This window comes from Panthera onca, chromosome A2 (assembly GCF_046562875.1).
Source record: "Panthera onca isolate mPanOnc1 chromosome A2, mPanOnc1 haplotype 2, whole genome shotgun sequence".
Lineage (NCBI taxonomy): Eukaryota > Metazoa > Chordata > Mammalia > Carnivora > Felidae > Panthera > Panthera onca.
The window spans coordinates 138878611-138904667 of NC_138340.1; the positions used below are offsets into that span (position 1 = coordinate 138878611).

The 26057-nt window shown below is 38.4% G+C and overlaps 1 long non-coding RNA gene across 2 annotated transcripts in view; it reads right to left on the minus strand.

Annotated features, from left to right (window-relative positions):
• The window catches only part of LOC132679445 (uncharacterized), a 265049-nt gene that overhangs the window by 16676 nt on the left and 222316 nt on the right, over nucleotides 1-26057 (minus strand). For both annotated transcript variants that reach the window (XR_009610160.3, XR_009610159.3), the window contains one exon: nucleotides 16450-16592. This is a non-coding gene — a long non-coding RNA (uncharacterized LOC132679445). The remainder of the gene's footprint in view (nucleotides 1-16449; nucleotides 16593-26057) is intronic.

Here is a 26057-nt window from a genome sequence, read left to right on the forward strand (position 1 = left end):
AGAGCCTAATGACATGATAACCAACCTTGAAGGACTCATCACCACAGCAGATCATGAATTCTCCCTGGACAAGTTGCTGCCTGAGCCACTGAGGAAGTCCAGTGAAACGCCTGCATCATGCTCGTCCTTAAGTGAGAAGTAGCCAAGACCGGACAATATCACGAAGAGCACTGACGTCTTAACCTGAATGAGCAGTGCTGCATAATCAAAAGATTTCTAACCAGCAACTCTTGGAATCCACTGGATCAAATATTCTCAGGCTTTAGCCCCTGGCTCTTCACTTTAACCTTTTATGCCATTATTTCCGTTTTTCATTTAAGGCATCCCTCTTTTAAGATGACTGATCGCCACAATTATAAAAGAACTGACCTGTGCCACTACCTGTCAATAAATGATCCAATTAATTTTGCAAGTACAACTCTAGCAAGAGTCTACACAAGAGTGTTACTTAGTTCATGGTTCACCTTTCTCAGGAGATTTATAGTCACCTCTGAGTTGTTCAGCAATTAATGATATTCATTTGTCCTGAACAGAAAGGGGAGAAGGGACTGCCAATGTTGAATTTTACCTGATTGAGCCTGGTGCTTCTAGAAAATAGTGATCATTGAGAATTTTCCCAATTTTTTGTTTTCTAAAATGATGAAATCCCTCATCATTTTTCTCCTAGAAAAACAACTTGCTGAAAAGAACCACCCTCCACATACGATTTAGATAAGGTTTGCTGTCCACTATTTCTCATGATTCCAGTAAGACTCAAAGACGTTTACTCTTGTTTACCTGTGACAAAGCCAAACAGAACTTTCTTTTCCCTCTTGCCTGAGAGTGCTGATAAAGCCAGACACATGCTTCCCCCTCAGCCCCTATCCAACTTCCTGTTCTTTGTCTCATAGGTGATTAGCTAAGATGAGAACTGTTTGTCCTCCTGAAACTAGCCAGACACAGAGACAAACATTTCCTGTCCAGCTAACGATTGACTGTTCTCCTTACTGCAAACCAATAGCAACTATAAATCTCCTGACCTATAACATGTCTGCTCCTCCCTATAAAAGTCTAAGGCAAACCTCCCTTCCAAGACACTCTGATCTTCTCATCTGGGGGGCTTTCCCTATTGCAATAGCGTCAGTGAAATAATCCCATTAACCCTCTTGTTTGTTTTGTCTTACACAGTTACAAGGGCACTCCCTGTGTGGCATGGGGGACTGGGTGTCAGTGTCAGTTGTACTGCTGTCCTTTCACTTTCCAGACAGTAAAAGAAATGAAGGCAAAAACTATCAGCTTACAGTGCTGTCAGATAAGACTATGAGAGAGATACTGATATATTCTGCTTGCATAATTTCTACTTTAGAGATATGGATAGCAAGCAATCAGTTTTTAAAGAAATTTACATTGCTCACTTATAATGAATCTACCCACTGACAAGATAGAGACCGTTACGTTATTTTTAAATACAGTTGATTCAGTGTGTGCCTGCTGATTTAAAAAAACACCTTGTCACACCCACCCATCCTGGGGAAAGGGAGAAAATGATATTGGTTGAGCGTCCAATAAGTGCCAACCTGGGCTAGACATGTAAATTCACTTAATCCTTTTAACGACCTGTGTAAGTTAAATATCCTCATTTTAGAGACACAGAGTTGAGGCTCATAGGTGTTACTATTCCACTCAGGATCACGCATCTAGTAACTGGTAGAGTTTCAGGCTTTCTCAGTATCTGACATACCGTCCGAGCTAACTCTTCAGAAATCAGTAAACAATCTGTGGATCTAGAACTCACTCCTTAAGACAAACACACAGCTGTGCCTTCTACCCATATGGTGTATATTCAATATCCCCAAAGATGTCCATTCATTTGCCTTTTTTGATCCAAGATGGCAGATTTTTTTCAGAAGTCAAACTTACTGCATACAAACTATTAAAAAATACTTTTCACTGTTTTGAATATTCTTTGCACAAACCAGCTTTCAGATTATTAAGTAAATATAAATGGGCAGTTTGATCAAAACAAAAATCTTCGATTGATAACAAAAATAAGGTTTTAAATTTTGACCTATTTAATCAGAAAAGATCTCCTTCCAGACTGTGAAACACGAATAAAAACATGTTCGTGTCCAAAGAATTTGGCATTAAGGCATTGCACAAATCCCTGGGGTCAGCTATGAGAGATCACCTGGTATAATCATCTTTAAGATAGTGTTAGCTTTCTTACTGTCTTCTTGAACATTCTTCTGGGCTTGACCCTGGATGTGTGTCTCCACACTCCCTCTTTCTTTTCCCACCCCTCAGTTCTGTCCTGCCAGAAAGGAAAGTCCACGCCAGACCTGTGAACACTAAACTTTATCCATAACACTGATACTTTAAATAACAAATAAGCAGGGGAAAAAAAAACCTGTCCTATATTCTACTGGAAGTTATATACTGACAAACTTCAACTACTTAATGGCGGGTCAGCAGTTTGGAAATTAGAAACTGTTTTCCGACATCAGCAAAATGAAGGATTCCGCTCTCTTTGCTTGAGGCCCTCATTTTCCAACCCACTTCCACTGCTTGCTTCATGCAGTAAGTCTTAGAGTTAGAAAAACTAGAATGTAATGATTCCTGATTATGTAGGCTGAAAAGCTGAGTTCAGTGTGACCATTAGCTTGTTTATCTGACTTTAGATAAGGCACTTCCCCTTCCATCAACCACTATTTCTAATTTTCCTGTAGACTTTTAGACATTCTGGAGAAAGCTTTTAAGGGATGACAAGTGCAGCCCTGGAAGCTTGGCAGAATGCTACCAACTAGAGTGATTATCATAAATGGTTCGTAAGCAAAGAAGGGAAACCAGTTCTGGGGGGAAAAAAAAAGTCAGTGCTTAAATAGGTAAAAAAAAATGCACAATTTCCTATGAAATTCTGTGATTTTTCAACATTGAAGGAAAATAATTTGTTTGGGTATAAGGAGGAGTAAAGAATGTGCAAAGTAATTTTAAAAATAGGGTTGTTTTTTTTTTTCAGAAATGGAATATTCTACAATTTTAGGAGACGCTGAAGGACTAAGGACCCTAGTGTGCGGTGCTCAGCTATTTTAGATGCTCCTGGCGCCATCTAGTGACATCTACAAGCCATATCACCAATGTCTAACCACATGCTTGGTACATCCCCACCTTACTCTGAAGAGGATAGTGTAACTCTTACATGATCAAGTATCTGAGGCACTAAGAAAAACCATTGCATAACCTTGATGGGCATTTAATGTTTTTTGAATAGTGAAAATATGTATCTCATTGAGCACTTCAATTGTACCTGTATCCTTGAAATGTTTATCAACCTCTGGTACAATTTTCTCTTGAAATACATTTTGTCCACCTTTCCCACTGAATCCATGGAAGGCTAGAACACATATTTGACATAAGAAATTGAACCAGCATGCACGTTGTAACATGGAAAACAGGAGGAAATTGTTTCACTTAACTCTTTAGGACTCTCATGCTGTAATACTTTCTTGTGGAAGAAAAAGACAGGATGTTTTCTTCTAGAAAACAGCCCCTTCGTATGTGTAAATGATATTTCTGTTAGAGGACAAGCAAATCAAAAAGTACAGTGAAGTTGGCTTTGAAAGGGTTGAAAACATGAGGGTTGGAGAAGAGGTGCTGGGTGTAAAAACATTGTGTTTTGATTTCTAGTATCTTTTCTCAGAGACATGTGGAAATACAGTATGTGAACTTACCTAAGACAGCAATAAAGAAAAGTATAAAATGCCTTCAGTTCTTTCTTAGGTCAGCTCTGTCACAAAGCAGGGCCCGTGGATGGGTGGCCCTGAGCTGCTCTAGGAATGGCAAATTACCTGAGCATCGAAGACCTTCCACTTGTTCCATCTCCCAGAATAGGTTGCAAGTGAAGTGCTATCTGACACATTTAGGCATTTATTGATGGTTTACTTATTTTAGCACAAATGTAGCATTTTTTTCCTGGTAAAAATTTGATCTGATAGGGACACCATGCCAACAGCTATCCTGTAAATTTAGACATCCCCTCCCCCTTGTTTTAGAAGTACCTGGGAGTGGAGTAAAGTAAACCTATGTGAATTGGGTAAAGAAATCCATTAGAGACAGATATTTATAATCAAATCCTTGCAATACTTGTGGTTTATAAAAACAAACAAACAGGGGTGCCTAGGTGGCTTAGTAGGTTAAGCGTCTGACTCTTGAATTCAGCTCAGATCATAAGCACAGGGTCTTTCAGAACAAGCCCTCATTTGGATCCATGCTGAGAATGGAGCCTGCTTCAGATTTTCTCTCTCTCTCTCTCTCTCTCTCTCTCTCTCTCTCTCTCTCGCCCTCTACCCTTCCCCTGGCTCGAGCATGTGTGTGTGCACACGTGCTCTATCTCTAAAACAAACAAACAAATGAAACTTCTAAAGAAAAACTATTTTAGAACTTTGGAAACCAGAGAATAATTTTTCTACTTATTTAAGTCAAACTGTATTACTAACATATGAATTCAGCTTCCCTTTGTAACTTACAAAATTTTGAATTTAAAATAATCAGGGTGGGGGGCCTGGGCGACTCAAGTCAGTTTAGCGACTGACTCTTGATTTCAGCTCAGGTCATGACCCCAGGGTCTTGGGATAGAGCCCCATGTTGGGCTCCGTGCTGTGTGGGAAGCCTGCTTAAGATTCTCTCTTTCTCTCTGCCCCTCTCCCCGACTTGCTCTCTCTCTAAAATAAAAAAATAAATAAAATAAATAAACAAACAAGTCATTTAAAAAAATAAAATAATCAGGGAAAATATCCCTTCCCTTTGGAAAAGGTCTGCCATCTGGTAAATATGTCATTTAATAGGAGGCTGAACCTTACCAACATGCAAAATGTTAGTGGCTTCAAGACAGTCTTTTTTGTTATTTTCAGATCTGATGTTTAAAATTCTTTATTGGGGAGGATGTTGCATTCCAAAATTAGAAGTGGATTAACAAAATAAAAACATTTCAGAATGAGCTACTAATTGGTGAAAATTTATTGCAAGATGAAAATGACATGGAAGACGTTATTATGAGAAGGGATCTGAAATGGGAGGGACTGAGTTCCTGCCAGAAAGCACGAAGGGCTAAGTGGCAGAAAAGGAATGTGGAGGATTCCAAGATAAACTTTACCTGATTGACAATCTTCTCCATGAGCAGAGATTTTGTGCACATCGTTTATGAAAGTGAGTGAACCGGACTTGTGCCCTTTGATCGGGTCCTTTCATGATGCACAGTTCGCTACAGTCCTGTTCACATTTAAGTTCGTAACATTACAGCAATGGCAGTCTACATGTGATGCGCATTGCAAGTTTAACAAGCTGATGATCAAGAATTATGACAAGACTTTATTTGATAAACATTTACTCACTTTTCTGGCGGAGTAATGGTGAAGATCAACACAGAATAGCTAATACCACTGTAGGGGCCGAGGGCAGGCCTCCACAAGATGGGCCACTTTGGCATAAAGATTACCCTGAGCTGAAGGCAATCAAGACCCTATAGACTCAATCCCTGAACGACACAGAAAAATCTCAATCGGGGGTCTTTTCCGAAATTGGGAATACCAGCAGAGATAAATTTTTTCTGGATAATCCATCAGTATGGCAGTGCAAATGTCTAATTACCAAGCATCTGCTCCTCTTATGGCCCTACGAATGCATTCCTCCCCTCTGAAGTCCCAGACCTCCACCTCCTTCTCCTTAGCTCAGGGTGACATCTACATACCTCACTTTGCCTGACCTTCTTTGGAATTTCCGTGTGTGTGTGTGCGTGTGTGTGTGTATTCCCCATACTCAACACTATTAAATTTGACTTTCTCCTATTAATCTGTCTCGTTTCAATTTGGTTCTTAGTCCAGCTAGAAAGACTTTGATGGGGACAGGAATTCTTGCTCCCTGACACTACAAATACCACTGTAGTATTCACAGTCAGAACTAGTTACACAATGCCCAGTGCACAATGGCAATGCAGGTCTCTTTTTCAAAAATTAAGAATTTCAAGATGCAAACAGCAGAGCATTAAACCAAGTGTGGAGCCTTCCTGAGTGCAGCGTCCCCTGTGACTACCCAGGTCACACACCCAGATGGCAACCTGTCTAGGGAGAAATCTGGCCCATGCATGGTCTGCTGTGGTGATGAGTCCTTCGAGGTTGATATCATGTCATTAGGTTTAGCTCACACTGCTTCTTCAGATCCTATGGGGAACAGCCAGCAACAAGGCAACCTAGAGTCTCCATAACGATCTGTGCCGATGTCGGGTTTTTGTTCTCAGTGATGCCAAGTCAGGAGAAAGGGAGGAAAACTGGAAACATTAATTGGAGGGCTGTAGCCAAATAGTGAAGGAGACTGGAAGAATTTCAAGTTTGGTAAGGGTTGACCATTTGTGCAAGGTAACAGCATCTAGTCCAATTTACAGGTAAGTAACAGAACTAGTTTTTCTACAGTTGGGAAGGAAGTCAATTAAATTTCAAACAAACACAAAACAGAGTTTGCCTACCTGCAATTTATAAAGAGGTACAAATTAGTTCAAAGACAATAAGCAGGACCAGAATCTGATGACCCAGATGTATACAGTTTCCTACTGAGATAGAATTTCTCTCTATAGTCACCAACCATTGGCCAAAGATAATCTTAAAAAAGAGAGAGAGAGAGAGAGAGAGAGAGAGAGAGAGAGAGAGAGAGAGATTATTCTTGTTCAAAATATGGTCATCTCGGTTTTATTATATTTGGCTTGTTTACATAGGTGCAACGGGACAGTAATTTACCACATAGACCTTAAATTTGCTTCACTAGGAGTTACCATTAAGAACTCTAGATCTGACTTTTAATTAGGTTTTAATTAGTAACATCAACTCTCTTCTCACTTTTATTTTTTAGTGTTTCTTTATTATTTTGAGAGAGACAGAGCATAAGCAGGGGAGGGGCAGAGAGAGGGAGATACAGAATCTGACGAAGCAGGCTCCAGGCTCTGAGCTGTCAGCACAGAGGCCAGCACGGGGCTCGAACGCACGAACTGCGAGATCGTGACCTGAGTCAAAGCTGGATACTTAACTGACTAAGCCACCCAGGCACCCCTCTCTTCTCCTTTTATAAAGTAGTCTTCATTTTATAGAACAGTTTATACTTAAGAAGATTAATACAGAGCTACCATACACCCAGTTTCCCCTATTGTTAGCATTTTACATTAGTATGGTACATTTGTTACAATTAATCCAATTACCAGAAGTCCACACTTCATTCAGACTTCCTTAGCTTTTACCTAATGTCCTTTTTCTCTCCAAGGATCCCACTGAGGACACCATAGTACAGTAAGGCATCATTTCTCATTGGCTGCAACAGTTTCTCAGATTATTTCTCTTGTTTTGATGACCTTGACAGTTCTTAAGAAGTAACAGCCAGGTAAAAACGTTAAAAAAATTAATAATGAAAAAAGGGGGTGCCTGGGTGGTTCAGTCGGTTGGGCATCCAACTTTGGCTCAGGTCATGATTTTGCAGATCGTGAGTTTGAGCCCTACATTGGGCTCCATGCTGACGGCTCAGAGCCTGGAGCCTGCTTCGGATTCTGTGTCCCCCTCTCTCTCTGCCCCTCCCCTGCTCATGCTCTCTGTCTCTCCAGAAGAAATAAAAACCTTAAACATTTTTTATAAAAAAAAAATTTTAAAGTAGTAACAGCCGGGTATTTTTGCAGGATATGCCTCTATGGGCATTTGTCTGATGTCTTCCTCATGATTAGACTGGGGTTATGTATTTTAAGGAGGAAGACCACACAGAGGAAAACTGCCATATTCACCACACCGTATCAGAGTACATATCAAGGGTACAACACAGTTTATTTATATTGATGTTGACCTTGATCACCTGGCTAAGTTAGTGTTTGTGAGCTTTCTGGCTGTGAAGTTTTATGGTTTTGTTCCCCTTTCCATATTGCAATCTTTAGAAACAAGTCACTAGATGTAGCCCACACATAAAGAGTGAAGAGTTACACTCCTTCCTTGAGGGCAAAATAACTACATAAATTATCTGGAATTCTTCTGTATGGGAAATTTGCCTTTCATCCCCATTTATTAATTTACTCAATCATTTATGTGTATCAGTTTTGACTCACTGATATTTGTTTTATATTTTGGGTTACAATTCAACTTATTTTAAGAAATTTTTGTTCCTCAAATTTTTCCAGTTTTGGTCACCAGAATTCTTTCAGTTAGTTGGCTCAAAGGGGCAAAGGCCCTTTCACATACCTCCATCAGTGTTTGTTTGTTTTTTCTCCTTTTTGTTGTTGTTTATTTTCTTATTTTCTGGAACTACAGGATCCCAGCGCCTCGAAAATGGTCTCCACTACCTGGGAGGAGAGTAGTGCCTTCTTTACCACTGAGTAGTGGGGCAAGTCCTGAATTTCCATTCCTCTGACCCAGCCCAGTGGGGAGAGGGAGGCACTTTATCACTGCTGGACAGGAGTGCAAGTCTAGGCTCCCCTGTTGGCCTTTGTCAGCATGGGTAGTGATAGAGCCAAAGTTTTGCTGTGGTCTTTGACTGAAATCAAGTGGTTGTTGTCTTAAAATTTTCTATCTTTCTAGGATATTCCTTTTTTAGTATTTTGGCTGAAGAGAAGAAGCTTCTTGTTGTTATTTATTTATTTAGTCTGCATCTATTGGCATTTCCAGGTAACTAGCTTCTTTACCTCTAAGTCCATGGATATAGGAGAACCACCCCCTTCCAAAAAACTCAGAAAACAGAAAAATCCCAAGGAACTCATCACCATATTGTTCTTTGTGTCCTGAGGTGCCTATCTGGTCTGCCTTCTCTCTACCTTTCAGAGTTTTCTTTTCTTCTTTCTTTCTTTCTTTCTTTCTTTCTTTCTTTCTTTTATTTCTTTCTTTTCTTTCTTTTCTTTCTTTCTTTCTTTCTTTCTTTCTTTCTTTCTTTCTTTCTTTCTCTTTTTCAAATAACTAACCACCAGGAGTTTGGTTGTTTTTAGCAGGAGGAATATGTGCACTTTATCTTCCAAGAAGCGGAAGTCCCACACTTGCTTCCTAAAAGTCCTTTTTGGAAGTAATAATCAAATTAAATACCCTATCAGAAGTTACTTTTTTGTAGGTGGCACTGTGTGCTTTTTCCAGTGAAAGAGTCACTAAATATTTATCATCTTCTTTTGTAAAACATATGAAAACCTCTATGTTGTATTTCACATATAAACTTTAAAGACGAACAGTAAGAAATTAGTCTGCCATGGAAGAGGAGTTTTCACTTAAATCTGCTTAGATTATAGTTTGGAGTTTGTTTTGTTTTGTTTTATTTTGTTTTTGAGAGTCTAGCTTTGGGACATAAGTAGAGTTCTGGGTTTAAACCAACACCATCAATCACTGCACAGATCAAATTGGTTTCTGTCTCCATCAGAGAGTAAGAAATGTACAATACAAGACAGTAATGCCCAAGGAATCACTTTTGATGGGACGAAACACAAAGCTTTTGTTTCCTTGTAGCAGTGGAGTGACACGAGAAACTATTCACAAGCATTCTAAAAGCAGTACCCAACATCTGGTAGAACTTGAAACTTGCCAAGGACACTTACATGTGCCAAGCAATCTAGAATCAATTATCACCTTGCCAACTAAGTAAAGATGACCTGAATGCCCCAAAGTCACTCGTTCCTGTGGGTTCTCTGGAGCAGTTAACCAAAACCTCAATTTCACAAAACATAAGTACCCCTTTCATAATCATAATAGCCACACCCAGTCATACGATCATTTTTACCATATTGAAAACAACACAGTTTTTCATTATGCAATGAGTTTCAGGTTTTGTTTTATCTATTGAACGAAAACAGCTTTAAAGGCTTTCTACAAATTCTTGAGAATGTTGAACATGGGCATAATTTTTCATTTGCATTGTTCAGAATTCCAATTATGTATGCAATGAGGTCTGAAATTAATTGATATAGCACAACATGTGGTGGTAAACATATTCTGATGACAAAGATTTCTATACAAGAAAACAAAGAGAATGTAAGCAGAAATGATCAGAATATTATCACTAGGAATGTAAGATGATATTTACGGGTAACCACTTGTTTTTTTTAAAGTATGGAACAGACTACTAAATTTGTTACAATAAAGGCAAAAGGAAGAAAGAAAGAAAAAAAACAAGGTAATTATCACTAAAAAGTATCTTTCTAGTATACTAAAAAGTATCAGTGGTTCTCTGTGGCCCCTGAATCAGCAGCATCTGCATTACTAGGACCAATCAGAAATGTAAATTATCCCTGCCTGTTCCACCAGCCCAGAGTTGCAGATTCAGAATCTCTGGGGGTGGGACCCAGCAATTTGTAGTTTAAAAAGCCCTACAGGTGATTTTACATATATGTACATTCATTCATATTAATACGTCATGTCAAGCAAGGGAGAATTTCAAATATTTTCTCAATGTGTTCATATAATTTTGTCTTCTTCAGTATCTGGATTATCAAAAAATCCAAGAGTCTATTCATGACTTTTCCTGTAAATGTATCTCTTTTTCTTAATGAATTATTGTGTTTGTTTTATTTTTTTGCATTTATTTATTTTTGAGATACAGAGAGAGAGAGAGAGAGAGAGAGAGAGAGAGAGAGCGCGGAGGAGGGGCAGAGAGAGAGGGAGACACAGAATCGGAAGCAGGCTCCAGGCTCTGAGCTGTCAACACAGAGCCCATGAACTCACGAGCTGTGAGATCATGGCCTGAGCCAAAGTTGGACACTTAATGGACTGAGCTACCCAGGTGCCCCTGTGTTCTCTGTGCTTTTTTTTTTTTTAATGAACTTTGAACTTCTCAGCATGTTTGCTTCCTAGAGACTTTAAAAAAATGTTTTTTTAATGTTTATTTTTGAGAGAGATAGAGACAGAGCGCAAGCAAGGGTGGGCCACAGAGACAGACAGACAGACAGACAAAGAAATCTTAAGAGGCTCCACGCTCTGAGCTGTCAGCACAGAGCAGGACACGGGGCTTGAACCCACGAACCGTGAGATCATGACCTGAGCCGAAGTCAGACACTTAACCGACTGAGCCACCCAGGTGCCCCAGGAATTATTGTTTTTGATACAGTCTGAGGTTTTGGTTACAATTCACTTTTTAAGGACAGTTTAGTTATTCTTGATTTCACCCCTACTTATCTTTATGGCCATTGCTTTACATTACTTTAAATTTTTTTCTCATGTATTTAATTTAAATAAATAATTTAGATTTAAAGATGTGTAAGGAAGTTACTCCGCATATATAAGAATATTGAGAATCTGTCATTTATAATCTGATTTACTAACATGTTCTAGAACGCATTTTCAAGTTGCGGTTGAAATGGCACACTCCCAACTCAGCCTCTGCTTTGTTGAACCTAAAAAGTGCCATTGCCTTTGCAGCCCCTTCAGCAGGAAGGTGAGTAATGTTACAGAGGCGGTCACAGTAAAAAGAGACGGTTCAATTAAACTCAAATTGCAGGTAAATATTTTACTTCTGCAAATTTTACATATAACCATGGGATCACAGTCCTGGACCCATCTCCCTTCAGGCCCGTTCCAGCCTTCATGGGAAGCCTCCACCGAGGATGTGAGCCAGGTGAGGGGCTCCAGGCTGAGGAGGTGGCCTCCAATTGTCACACTCGAGCCAAACTGATCTAGAAAAGCCGCTCAGTAATGTTCTCTCTGGAAGCGGAAATCTTGCTCAACCATCTATTTTGTATTTTCAAGGTATTACAAGATATTCAACTGAGCAGCAATATAATTAAATTGAGGCATATTTGTTGATCCAGAAAATAAAACTTGTGGAGCGGCTGAATGACACCAAACAAATCCAGGAAAACATTCCATTGTATTTTTGACGCAGGCTTCTTTTTTTTTTTTTTTTTTTTTTTTTTTTTTGGTAAAGAGGGAAAAAAAAAATCTGAAATACCAAAGTATTATAAAACAAATACATTTCATAAATCAGAAAAAATGTCAAGATAGAAAACATGGAATAAAGACTATCATTTTCATCTCACTAACATAAGTATGCATTTTCCTGTATATAGGGCTTACAGCACTATCAACTCTTAAAATTCAGTGAAGACCAGAAAATTTTGAACAGAGTTTAGATCTTGGGGTGGTATTGAAAACTAAGAAAGTAGAGGACAGGAAAGCAGGGATGTTTGCTAAATGCTTTCATAGAGGAAACCACAGCACCAAGTATAGCTGAACCAAAAGCCACATTTTCCAGGGCCAGATGCCTAGGTCACAAGGCAGTCCTGTTAGGGCCCTGTCACGCCTCTGAGTCCCAAAACCAAAAGATATTTGGAGGGAAATATGGAGGCCTCAGTTGCTCTTTACCTGAAAGGAAGGGAAGGAGAAAGGAGATGTCAAAAACTCCTCTGGAAGCCTGTAACTAGCTTACTACATGATTTTCACCTTCAGAAATGAAATCTCTGACAGGAAGGTAGATTATTTGTTCATATGCTCCTCACTAAGGGAGATTTTAGGGCATCCTTCTGGAATAAAGGAAGGATGGAGGCAGCTGATATTTTAATGCACAAAATCTAACTATAGTTGGGAACTGGAAGAAGTGTATGTTTTGGTTGGTTTGTTTGTTTTAACCAATCCATCCATCAACCAATTTTTCAACACACATTTATTGAGCAACTACTATGTGCCATGCATTATGCTAAGTTCTTGGGATAAAAGAGACCTGCACCTTAAGAAACTTCTAGCCCATAGAGAGAGTCTCTATATAAACAGATAAGTGCTAAAATAGGTCAAGTGATTAAGCAGTTGTCTGTACAAGGTACTATGGGAACACAAAGGACTGGTCAAATCTATCTGTGGGTGGATGGGAGAGAGAAAGGGAATGTAGTCATTTATTTAAAAAAATTTTTTTAATGTTTATTTATTTTTGAGACAGAGAGAGAGCATGAACAGCGGAGGGTCAGAGAGAGACAGAGACACAGAATCGGAAGCAGGCTCTAGGCTCCAAGCTGTCAGCACAGAGCTCGACGTGGGGCTCGAACTCACAGACCGTGAGATCATGACCTGAGCCAAAGTCGGATGCTTAACCGACTGAGCCACCCAGGCGCCCCGGGAATGTAGTCATTTAAAATATAGCTTTAAATTCTTTGATATTCTTCCCGTTGAGAGGTGGGGTCTATACCTCTCCCCTTGAACCTGGGCAGTTTTGTGCTTGCCTTGACCAACAGAGCACGGTGTAAATGGAGTTATGTAACTTCTGAGTCTAGTCTTAAAAAGCCAGGAGGCTTCCTCCTGTTTCTTTTGTAATGTCTCCATACACTCCCTTTTGTTACACTTGCTCTCGGAACCAATTGCCATTTAGTAAGAAGACTAAACCACTTGGAGAGGCCACATGCAGGCTTTCTGTTTCCTACTGAACCCAGCTTTGGCCTCATTGAGTCCCATCACTGGAAATGCCCATGAATAAGCCTTCAGATGATCCAGACTGAGCCACCTGTATCTCTCTTAGTTGAACCTCAGTCTTAAACAAAAGCAAACCATCTGTGCTGTTTGTGCCCTGTCAAAATATCCTGCAGTACGTGACAACATGGATTAACCTTGAGGACATTATGCTGAGTAAAACAGGCCAGTCACCAACAGGCAAATATTGCAGGATTCCACCTACATGAGGCATCTAATCTAGTCAGATCCACAGAATGAAAGAGTGGAATGGTGGTCGCCGAGGGATGCAAGGAGGAGGATCTACAGAGTTACTAATCCATGGGCACAAAGGTCCAGGTAAATAGGGTGAACAAGCCCTGGAGATCTGTTGTACAACATCAGATGTAATGTATAGTTAACAATAATGCATTGTACGCTCACAATTTTGTTAAGAGGGTAGATCTCATTTTAAATGTTCTTACCACAATAAAACAAACCGTATTTAAAAAATAAAATAAAGTATATTAAAGAAAAAAGAAATTTCTGACTTGTGGAATCCAGGAGCCTCATAAAATCGTGGCTGTTTTACGCCACTAAGTTTATGGCTGTTTGTTGCAGCAATAGATTATCAGAACAGGAGAATTTCAGGGAAGGCTTTATAGAATACATAACACTTCAATGAAACATAATCACTCCTACAGACTTTCGTGTTAAAGCAGGGTAAAAATCTCAATTCTGTGATGAAATAACTGTGCCATTTAGGTAAATTCTAAATTTTTTTTTTTTAAGTAGGCATCACACCCAGCACTGGGCCCAATGCTGGGCTTGAACGCAGAACCCTGAGATCAAGACCTGAGCTAAGATCAACAGTTGGATGCTTAACCAACTGAGCCACCCACGTGCCCCTGTAATGGATTTGTTGTAAGTGTTATGAGATCATGATTGACAGTGTTCTTTTACACTGTTGGCACAAAGTAGGCAATAAATCAGTGCTTAACTTAAAACATGTGAGCAGAAGTAGTAAAAGCAAAACACAATTCATTGTACTGGTGTGGTATCCAGCATTCTAGTTAGGGTAACCTCATGACGTGGTTTGCCTAGAACAATTCTCATTTATTCCTGGTTGTCCTGATATCCTTTCTATTTTAGCATATATCTTACATTTTGTGGGGTTATTTATTTATTTTTAAAATGAAGTATTGACACTAATAGCTGCATTAAAATAAGCTGGGGTGGATTTGGTAGACTTCATGCTGTAATTCCAGGTTCTGGTGTGCAGGGAGCAGAATTCTTACTTCAGCTTGGGCTTAAATCAGAAGATTTCTTTTCCCATCTCTTTCCAGAACACAATGATTGCCTTCCTTTCAAGGACAGCATGAGAGATACTCACTAACAGAATAAAGTGTGTTAGGGGGTAAGCAACATAGAACAGGTAACTCCTTCCGGTGTAGAGTGGTATGGAAAAAATATTCAAAGCTTCTGCCTCTGCTGGCCACATGGCAAATGAGTCCACGGAGCCACAGCCTCTGCTTTAGTCTTTGAGATCTACAAACCCACGAAACGCTTTAGACTTTGAGATCTACAAACCCACGAAGCTACGCATCTGTAGCATTACTGGGAACCATGGGAAACTATAAATTAGATGTGACCGAAGTACTTGGCAGAAAAGGAGCCTGGGCAGTCATTCTGCAGAGTCTATGAGTGACCCGAATGTTCTTCCTACAGTGTTTTTAGTCTTTTATTATGTAGGATATAACAGTATTTATTTATAATATTGTGTAATATATATAACATAATGAATATAAAACTATATTTTGGGGTTAGTCTCTTGAATTTTGTAATAAACCCTTTCAACAGCAATGCACTAAAAAAAGTTTGATGATGTTTACTGTCTAAACATGGAAACTATAGTGATATCACTGAAAAACAAATATATGCTTCAGATACATTAGCATCTACTTGAAAGGTGGGACTAGGTAGTTATTTTAGGAAGACTATAAATAACTTTTCATTAAAAATCGCATGAGTCTTTTAATTCATTTCACTCATTTCTGATTTCCATTATTTTTAAGCATGTACAAAAAATAAAACAATAGGAATTAAGGTGTTGGCCCCATCAGAACTTTTCAAACACTTAAATAAAGCCTGTTTTACATCTGTGACATCAGATGCTTCAAACAGAAAGTCAGGTAAACTAATTCTAATGGTTTGATTTTTTTAAGTTTTATTATTATTTAAGTAATCTCTACACCCCACGTGGGGCTCGAACTCACAACCCCAAGATCAAGAATCACATGCTCTTCCAACTGAGCCAGCCAGGCTCCCCTCCAACCATTCAACTTTTTAATTCGACTCAAGGAACCAATGAAATACTTTTAAATTGTCATTGAGTTGAAAGTGACACATCTGATGCTACCATGACTGGTACTATAGAGTAATCAAAGGTTTAGCATTGAACAAATTATATGTGTTAACATGATAACACAATACCATATTTGTGGAGAATAAAGTCATGGTACAAACAATGTTGTCATTAAAGTAGGAAATTATGGAGAAGAAATACTTGGAACTAATCGCCATGAACATTCAACTCATAGTTGTCTCTAAATAAGTATCTATATTGTATTACACAAAACCTATAGTTGAAATTTACCCATTTTTATATATGCACAATCAAATAACTGAAGTATAAACTTCTTGTGACAAGGTTAACGTTGAATAAGAAAAACATGTCATGATAGAAGGACGTGTTTTCTTTTTAGCTGCCCTTAGGTTTTTGAAATGTTGACCTTTGATGATCCACCTTATAAATATCCTTTAATGTTTTATAAAGGTATCAAATTTTTATAAAACGAGTACTTTCAATTTTCTTTTTTTTAACATTCTGTTCAAAATCTATTGTAAACACTTAATCCAATTATTTAATGGATAGAGGGCTGTGAATTCCATTTCCTCACCCTCCCCAAACTCTCTGTTCTGTCTTGTCAGCTGGGCAAGTCTGCTAGCCTCTGGGTTGGGGTCCCCTCCTCTGGAAACCCTGTGGGGTAGCAAGCTGGGACAACTGTTGCCTTACCTCATTTGTTCCCGGATCCTTCTCCTGCCCACCTGTTGTCCAGTGTCCGAAATCTGTTGTTGCATATATTTTGTCCATTTTAAGATTGCTTGAGAGGGTAAATCCAGTCATTATTACTCTATCAAGGCTAGAAGCAGAAATCCCTGAAAATGGATTGTGAATAGAATCATTACTTATGTCCACCAATATAACATTGAGTGATCAGTCAGTAAATAAATATTGCAGATGGTATATACTTTGTTATTTTTATGTTTCCTTATACTCACAAACATGTATCAGCTTGGATGAAAAGTTATTTGGTAACTAATTCTAGTATTTTAACAATATTTGTTGATGTTCAGTACTAAATTCACTCATAAAATTTTGGATTATATGTTTTAATTTAAATAAAATTAGAAAGTGTGTCAACACCTTAATTTCCTTCACATGCATTAATTAATGAGCCCATTGATTAAACTTTGAAATAACACTATATAATTATCTCTGATTAAACAAAGCTTTCAAAATTTAAGAGGATTCTGTCAAAAGCCTGGCACTGAGGCAGAATTCAGGATTCCATGTTATTTTTTTAAATCTGATGTGCAAAAATTTCAGTTAAATATATACTAATCAGTTTATTTCACTAATATATATGCTTGCTACATTCCTCTTGTTTTACTCTGTTATTTTTTTCATCCTGTTCCTCTTATTCCCCTTCACATAAATTTGATATATATCCTTGAGATCTTTGAATCTTGATAAACATGTAGTATTTTAAGTATGTATTTATTTTTAATTTACATTAATGGCTTTGTACCATAACATTAAATCTCTTTTTTACATTTCCATGCCATATATCTTAAGGTCTATCCATGTGACTATATTTATATATCTGATCCTTCGTTTTGAGTTGCTACCTAGTGTATCCATTGCACTTTATTATACAGTGCTCTAGGGATGGACACCATCATTGCCTCAAACTCTCAACTATGCAAATAAATTGATGATCATCCTTGCTCACTACCCTCACTGACATGTGTGGGGATTTCTCTGTGATATAAATGCAAGAATGGGTTTGCCGGATCATAAGTTCTCTGAGTAATGCAGGTTATTATTATTTTTTAAGTTTATTTCTTTTTGAGAGCCAGAGAAAGAGAGCAGAGGAGGTGCAGAGAGAAGGAGACAGAATCCCAAGCAGTCTCCATGCTATCATCACAGAGCCCAATGTGGGGCTCAAATTCACAGAACTGTGAGATCATAGACTGAGCCAAAATCAAGAGTCGGATGCTTAACCGACTGAGCCACCCAGGTGCCCTGTAGGTTATTACTCTTGAAATTTATACCCAAGTATATTATCACTAGCAATATTCTCCACATAATTCTCCACATTTGGTATTTTTGTAATTTATGCTTTACCAATCTGATAGGTATAAAATAGGTCAGTATTATTTCAGTGTTCATTAATATGATTACAAGTAGGTTTAAGCCTCTGTTTTCCCTTCTTTTTCTAACTGATTTATACATGTTTCCTATGTATTTAGAGATAAAATCTTTTTATTGGTTTAGGTCTGGCTATATTCTTTCAGTTTTCTGTTTTATATTAACCTCATCTAACCTTAATATTGATACAATGAAATATGGCCCCTTTCACTTCATTATTTATGCATTTTCAGAAGCTCTCCTGTACTCCTGGTTCATAAAAATATCTCTTACATTTTAAAAAAAATCTTCTTTAAGTTTTAACTTTCCCAGTTTGGTCTTTGACTCTTGTGGTATTCACTTTTGAATACCATGCCTTATTTTATTCCATGTGGTGAGCTATTTTTTCCATTCAGTCTTTATAAACACTTTTTGCACAGTAACCAAGTTCACAATATTTGTCATATGTATGAGGTGATGTTTTCAACCTAATAGTATTTTTTAATACAAGAAGTGGTTATCTCTGTACATTGATAACATTTATAAATTTCTAGGTATTTTTTTAAATGTGTTTGTTAGATATTTGCATATTTTATTAGCTGGGATGATCTTTTGAAACCCACCTGCACAAATGGTGGCAAGTGAGACAGTATTTAGCTACTAATGATTCATAGGGGACACTTGGGTGGCTCAGCTGGTTGAGTGTCAACTTGATTTGATCTTATGGTTCATGAGATCGAGCCCTGCATGGGGCATTGTGCTGACAGCGTGGAGCCCGCTTGGGATTCTTTCTTTCCCTCTACCCCTCTCCCCACCTTTCGAACTGAATAAATAAACTTAAAAAAAATCTGTTTAAAAACAAAAGAGAAAAAAAGGAAGATGTGTAGGTCCAAAAATGTCAAAGCTTACGGCTTTATGGTTTACTGCAGGGAAAAGGCAACAGCATGAAATAAGACCGTGCATCTCAACCAAAAGCAGCCTCAGGGAAAGGTATCTGAGGAGACTGGGAACAAGTGTAGTTGTCCTCCCTCTGCAGGGCTGTATCAAGATGCACTTTTTCTCTCTGATCAGGAATGTCCAACACGTGCATTTTATACCTCAGAACTAGGAGGCCAAAAGGAGTGTAGGATGGTCACATAGGCATCATTTTTCTCCTTCTTCTTCTTTTTTTCTCAAATTTTTAAATATTTATTTATTTATTTTTGGAGAAACAAAGAGAGAGAGAGAGAGATTAAGGGAGAGAAAATCCCAAGCAGGCTCCACACTGTCAGCACATTACCTGCTGCACTGTTCAATCTCACAACTGTGAGATCATGACCTGAGCCCACATCAAGAGTCAGATGCCTAACTGACTGAGCCACCGAGGCACCCCTAGACAGAGTAACCAGTGACAGGGTCTTCTGGGGTCTCAACAAGAATAGGCATAAATCATCCATTTCACTATTTACCAAACAATGATGTTGATAAGTTGGTACACACTTTCCTCAGGTCCATGATTACAAAGCAACACTATTAATCAGTACAATGCATGCCTTGCCTATGGGGTCGGTGCTGTGCAGGTACTTTAGTAAAACAGCTCAAAAGAAACTTGGGAAAACTACTTAAGACAGTAGATGACTTTCTGAAGGCTTCAAGTAACCTCGGCACTGTTCACCCCCACCCACCCCTCCCCAACCTCGCTCCATTGAGTGAAACCAGAAGGGAAGGTAGTAGGTGGAAGCAGATGTCATCAGGACGTCTGTACCAGTAGTATGTGAAGAGAGTAAGGCTGATCAGAGCGGTCAGCCTACAGTCGGCTTGCATCTGAGGCTCAAGTCTTGCCCGTGTATCATCATTCTGTTTGTTGTCTTCAGCCACCTCTGCTTTTGCTCAGCTTCACTTTCTTCAAATATAAAAAAAATACACAGGTATGTTTTCCCAAGGTGGTGTGTGTGTGTGTGTGTGTGTGTGTGTGTGTGTGTGTGTGTGTTTTAATCTGATGTTTGTGTGTTTATTGGAAGGAATGTTTACATAAAAGTCACACCTGGCTCAACCTTAGAGAAACAGGGAAACCATGGTCTATTTAATCTTGGGAAAATCTATCTAAGCATTTTACAGTTCATGTTTGTTCTAGGTTCTATTACCCCATATTACATAAGAGTAAAATAGGGCTTGGAGAAGTTAAATGATACGTAACTAGTAAGGAGCAGATCTATTCGTGTGATTTCTGAGCATGAGATGTTTTCCATTCACATGGTATCTGGTGGAGGACACACTTAGTAGAAGAAGCAACGTGAAAAAATATGGAACTATGGAGGAATTTCCAGGAACTCCAGATATTTCTTCATGACTGGAGCTTAGGATGTGTATAAAAGCATGGAATAGGGACCCAAAAGAAAGGACTAGAGGGGAAACGTGGAAACTGAGGGCCTCATAATTGATTCTTCAGGCAAAAAGCAGTCATTGAGTCTTCAGAAATAAGTAACATACTCAGATTTTAATTTCCAGAAAAATTTTCTAAACTCTCCAAAAGCCCTATGGAAGATAGTGTCAAGGATACAAGCTGAATCGAAGAATTTTTTGATGATGAAAGTGATGATAAGTGTAAACTAAGCCATTAGTAGTGAATATAAAGAACCTGGGGAACTTTGAGATTTTCAAGAGTAAATATGCATGAGACTTGGTCCTGAAAGACCCTCGTGGGAGTGTGGGTAAGGAAACAGGAGAAATCAAGCATGTCTCCAAGGTTTCCTGCTTGGGTAGTTTGGGGGTTGGGTAGTTGGATCATGTGATAGTGATTTCCTGGATTGGAAATATAGAGAAAGGACAGGTATAGGAGAAAAAAAAATGAATTTAAAAAGTCTTGTGTGTATCTATTGTAGGTGTCTGTGGGACAGAAGGTGGAAATTCCCAGGAGACATCTGGATAGATAGCTCTAAATCTCAGTGAAGTCTGTCCTAGAAATATAGATGTGTGTCTAGATCCTACCCTAGACCAACCAAATCAATTTCTGGAAATGGGCCCATATGGTTCCCATTGAATCAGTCTTATATTGGACAACTTGAGAGAGATATATTAAGGAGTATCTAAGAGAGGAGAGGTAGTATATGGCAATATTTTTTTACAATGGGAAGGGGAAGACTAATGAGTTAAGGCTATACAAGGGCTAATCAAATTTTTTTTTTTTAATTTTTTAGTGTTTATTTTTGAGAGAGACAGAGTGCAATTGGGAGAGGGGCCTCTGGAGGGAGACACAGAATCTAGAGCAGGCTCCAGGCTCTGAGCTGTCAGCACAGAGTCTGATGCAGGGCTCGAACTCATGAATCTCAAGATCATGACTTGAGCTGAAGTCGGACACTTAACCGACTGTTTGTTTTTTTTAATTTTTTTAATATTTATTTTTGAGAGAGACAGACAGAGCACAAGTGGGAGAGGGGCAGAGAGAGAGGGAGACACAGAATCTAAAGCATCAAATTCTTACGTTCTTCAGATTAAAAATATTCTATCATAATTTACTATTTAACTTTGTACACGTTTATTTCATTTTATCTTCTACTAGAGAGATATCTGAACATGATTAAAACATATTTTTTGGAATTTTTTGCTAGAGACCATGGGATCTCCAAAAACAAAATAATTTCTTTAATTCTACAACACATATTTAAATCTCTAATACAAGCAGCCTATTATTGGTAGAGTTGAAAAAAGATGTGGTTGATGTAAAGAGACTTGGCTCTGCTATTTCTTGTTTTGGTCGAATTACTTGCTTGCTTTGGAGTTCATTCGATGAATTTACTGACTAACTACTATGTACATAGCACTCTGCCAGCAGTATAGGGTATCCTGAGATGTATGTAATGCTACCTGTTCTCTTAAAAAGCTTATACTCTAATTGTATACCCTTATACTCTAAGCTCATAAGGAGCTTATCTCTGCATACCCCAGAGATATAAATGACTTGGGCACAATCATATGACAAAGCAGAATAGGATAAGTGCAAAAAAATGGGTGGGGGCGAATACAGGGTTGTTATAAAATTTTAAAGAAGAGAGAAAAAGATGGCAAGGGAAGGGATTGAGTACGTATTATGTGCTCTGTTTCTTTCTAAATAATATACTAGAATTTTAGAACATTCCATCTAAAACCAGCACTGTTTGGTATGAGTTTAATTTTAACTAATTATCATTTTTTTAATGTTTATTTATTTTTGAGAGAGAGACAGGACAGAGAGAGAGTGTGAGCAGGCGGGGGGCAGAGAGAGAGGGAGACACAGAATCCGAAGAAGCAGGCTCCAGGCTCTGAGCTGTCAACACAGAGCCCGCCACGTGGCTCAAACTCACAGACTGCGAGATCATGACCTGAGCCCAAGTTGGATGTTTAGCCAACTGAGCCACCCAGGCGCACCTAATTTTAACTACTTACTAAATTTAGTTAAATAGGGCCATGTGGTGTGAGGCCTAAAATAAGGCTCAATATTTTGTTCTGTCTTCATACCTGGTGGAGCCAGGAGGCCTTTGGTCTAACTGTAAGTTCTCCTCCCCACTTTGCTACTGTGAAGAAGTTCCCTTACTCAAACAACCATCCTTATCAAGAGGACCAGGTGCCCTTTTTGCTTTTCTCTGAGTAGGGATTTCTGCTTGTTCACGCTCTTCCTGAATGCAACCCTGGCCCTATGTGGTGTATGATTCTCTGCTCCCCCAGGCTGTAAGTGTGTGTGACAAATAAACCGCTGTTGATCTCATCTGTCCAGTGTTAGGTGTCTGTATCTGGCCATCTCATAATCCTAGGGTGGGAGTCCTTTCCTCACCAACAGGGTGATTAGGGTATGATTAAAAACAGGTCATGAATAATTAAAAATAATAATCTAACATGAACTTGACAATTTAGCAATTTGCTTAAAAATCTTTAAAATGTCCTTAATTAAAAAACAAAAGCAAATGCAAACAAACAAAAAACAAAGGGTGAACTCCTTAGATATGTAAGAAATTTCCTAATCTTAGTTTGTGCCTACCTCTCCAATATTATTTTTCACAGCAAGAGTCTACCTCCATCCATTCTAACCATTTATATTGTTTTTTAACTCTCTATGTTGTGAAAAATAGCCACGATTTTACTCTTTGTTGTTTCTTCTGTCTGGTAAAACATCTCTCTCATCTCTTATTCAACTCCTAAAAACACAACTCCATATCTCCTCCACAATGAGGCTTTCCTATATACACCCCACCAAAAAGCTATGTTTATGACTTCCTTTATATTCTCACTGCACTGTTTACACATCACTAAAGCCCCTATTAATCCACAATGCAATTATTTGTTTATATACTTTTCTCTTTTATTAGCTATAACTAGCTTAAGGATAGGGTTGGTCTTTTTCTTATTAATGCTTATGCTTCCTGGAACTTAACCATAGTGGCTAGCATCAGATGATGGCATTGTTCCAAAATTCTAGTTTAATACATGTTGTTAAAGGAATGAATGTATCATTGTGCAATTGTGTCTAGCCAACATGGATTTTATAGCCACAAAACTCACTATGCAAAGAAACAGTTTGATTTCTGCTTTTCTTTCTTTCCTTAACCCTTCTCAAGATTTGAGTAATGAGAAGCTTAAGTGTCATTCTGGTAAAGGAAACTCAGTTCTTCAACCATCCCATGACATCTGATGACCACCACTGAGTTGCTATGGAATGTGTGATCTTTGGGCATTGGTGTTTATACCTAATATGGTGAGACAATTGCAGTCCCAGTGTGGCCTCACATATGTCCAGTGAATTACTCTGCATTCTCTTCCTCCCCTAATTAGACTCCTCTGCTTTCTGTGTCTTTTGTACCCTTTTAAGAGCCAAGAGATCGTTGGCTGTTCTCCCTGCCCACCTCTATGTTATGCACACTGAGCCCTTCCTTGGGCACCACACTAATCATTCCTAGAGACTGCTATTCTGACTCCATACTTCTACTCTCTCTGGGTTATACCCGGGAAACAAACCACACTTTCTCTCTGCTTTAGGAATGTCTAAATTTATCTAGAGACTGAGGATTCTCTCTACCATTTTGATCACTCATTTTAAAGTCCCAATCAATTCCATCTTTTTAGGTAAGCATTTCCTAGAGGGAAGAGAACACTGTTCCCATCTGAATGCAAAGGGATCTCTTCTTCTGAACTTCTATTTTATTATCTGGCTATCTAGTTGGCATTTATCACATACAGCTATGAAATAGCATATATATGTATATATTTTTCCCAACTACATTGTATGTTATATATTTGTTTTAGCTTTTCCACGACAGCCTAAGCTTCCCCTCCTCATTTTGGAAAGATTTTTTTAAATAAGTGAAAATTGGGGTGCTGGGGTGGCTCAGTTGGTTAAGTGTCCTACTCTTCACTTAGGTTCAGGTCATGATCTCAAGGTTCATGGGTTGCAGCCCTGTGTTAGGCTCTGCATTTATAGTGTGGAGTCTGCTTGGGATTCTCTCTCTCTGTCTCTCTCTGCCCCTCCACCACTCACACTCTTTCTCGCTCTTTCTCTCTGTTTCTCAAAATAAATAAAAAAACTTAAAAGAATAAGTGAAAATTGCCCAAGAAATGCCATTATCTTTTAAAAATTGCATATACTCTGATTATGGTATATTATTTCTGCGATCCTCTATTGATCTGTCACTGTAAATTTAATATAGTAGCTGTGTAAAGAATGGTTTCCTGGCTAACAAAAAACAGCAAACTTTACACTAAATAATATTTTCATTGCAAGTTAAATTCCACTAGAGCAATGAAAATTTCCAAATACCAAAAACTGTTCTTAGCTCTAGCTATGGCCCACTTATTTCAAACAATACTTAATATAATAGCATTCTAGTATGACAATAGAATTGAAACAATCCCTTAGAGTTCATGCTAATTAGGTTTGCAGATGGCTTTAAATCTTTTCAATTTTTTTCTTATTTAAATTTAAACACAATGGGGAAATGGATTAGATACTGCAGGCCAGTTAACGCAGCTACATTGTAAAAGAAGTACAATATCAAATTATACATGTCATCTATCCACGGGCTTACTCAACTGTAGGAAAATGGTCTAATGTGTTGTCAAACACGATCAAACTAAAATATTTAATCCAAGCAATTCAATATTTGATGAGCAATAAAAAAATGACATGTGTTTGTCTAACGAAAGACCTAAATGCCTGGACAAACAGATATATTTCTAGAAATATAAAGGTTTTGTTTTTCTTTGGTTCAGATTGTGCCAAGTAGGAACAGTGTCTCCATTACTGTGAACATTTTATTATCATGTCTCAACAGGAGTGCTCTGGTTGAGAAAGCACTTTTCATTCTAAGTTTCTTGTCCCTTCCGGGCTCTAAGTTTCCTATTCTTACTTTCAAAGCAAAACTGATTTTTTTTTCCCTCTTGAAATGTTTGATAAAATTTCTATGTGCCCAATTTTGAGTTACTGGAGTTTTTTTCCATCAGATAGGCAATTTTTCAGGTGCTCTGGGGACAGTTCACTTAAGATTTTTTTGAAAAGCCAGACATTGTTCAGAATATAATTATTCAAGAGAAACAAATTCATCAGAAGTAAGACCACTGAAATAAATGAGTGGCAGATTGAAAGTTGGAAGGTGTATAGAATCTGAAACACGAAAAACAGCTTTGTTATAAACAGCTGAATCAAGGAGTTCTCTTCTTTAGTATGTGGAAGAGGATTAGTGACGGGCGGCCTGTGGCTGGGCAGTTATTCCACTTCCAATATGGGCTTTTCTATGTCCTCAATATCCTTGGGCCCGAGTCCTGCCTTTGTGCAAACTCTCATGTCAGAAGAAACAGTAAAATAGGGTGCAAAGAGTTAAGAATGTTTCTCCAGACTCAGTGCCCGCTCCTTGACTTCCTTTCAGTATGTCTCAGAAAGTCCCGAGTACATGGTGCTGTTCATAGAGATTTGTCACCGCCCCATATCACAGCGGGGTCTTGGTGTGTTGCCTTTCCTTTCCTTCCCTAATTCTGTTTTTGCCCTGAGATTCCAGCAACTGAGATTATCCAAAAGAGTAACTTATTTTTTGTATTTAAAAATGTTTTATTAATTTATTTTTTTTTGAGAGAGTGTGAGAGTGTGCGCGAGCAGGGGAGAGGTAGACAGAGGGAGAGAGAGAATCCTAAGCAGGCTCCATGCTGTCAGCGCAAGAGTAACATTTTTTTTAATCACTTTATTGATGTATGATTGACATGATGTACATATA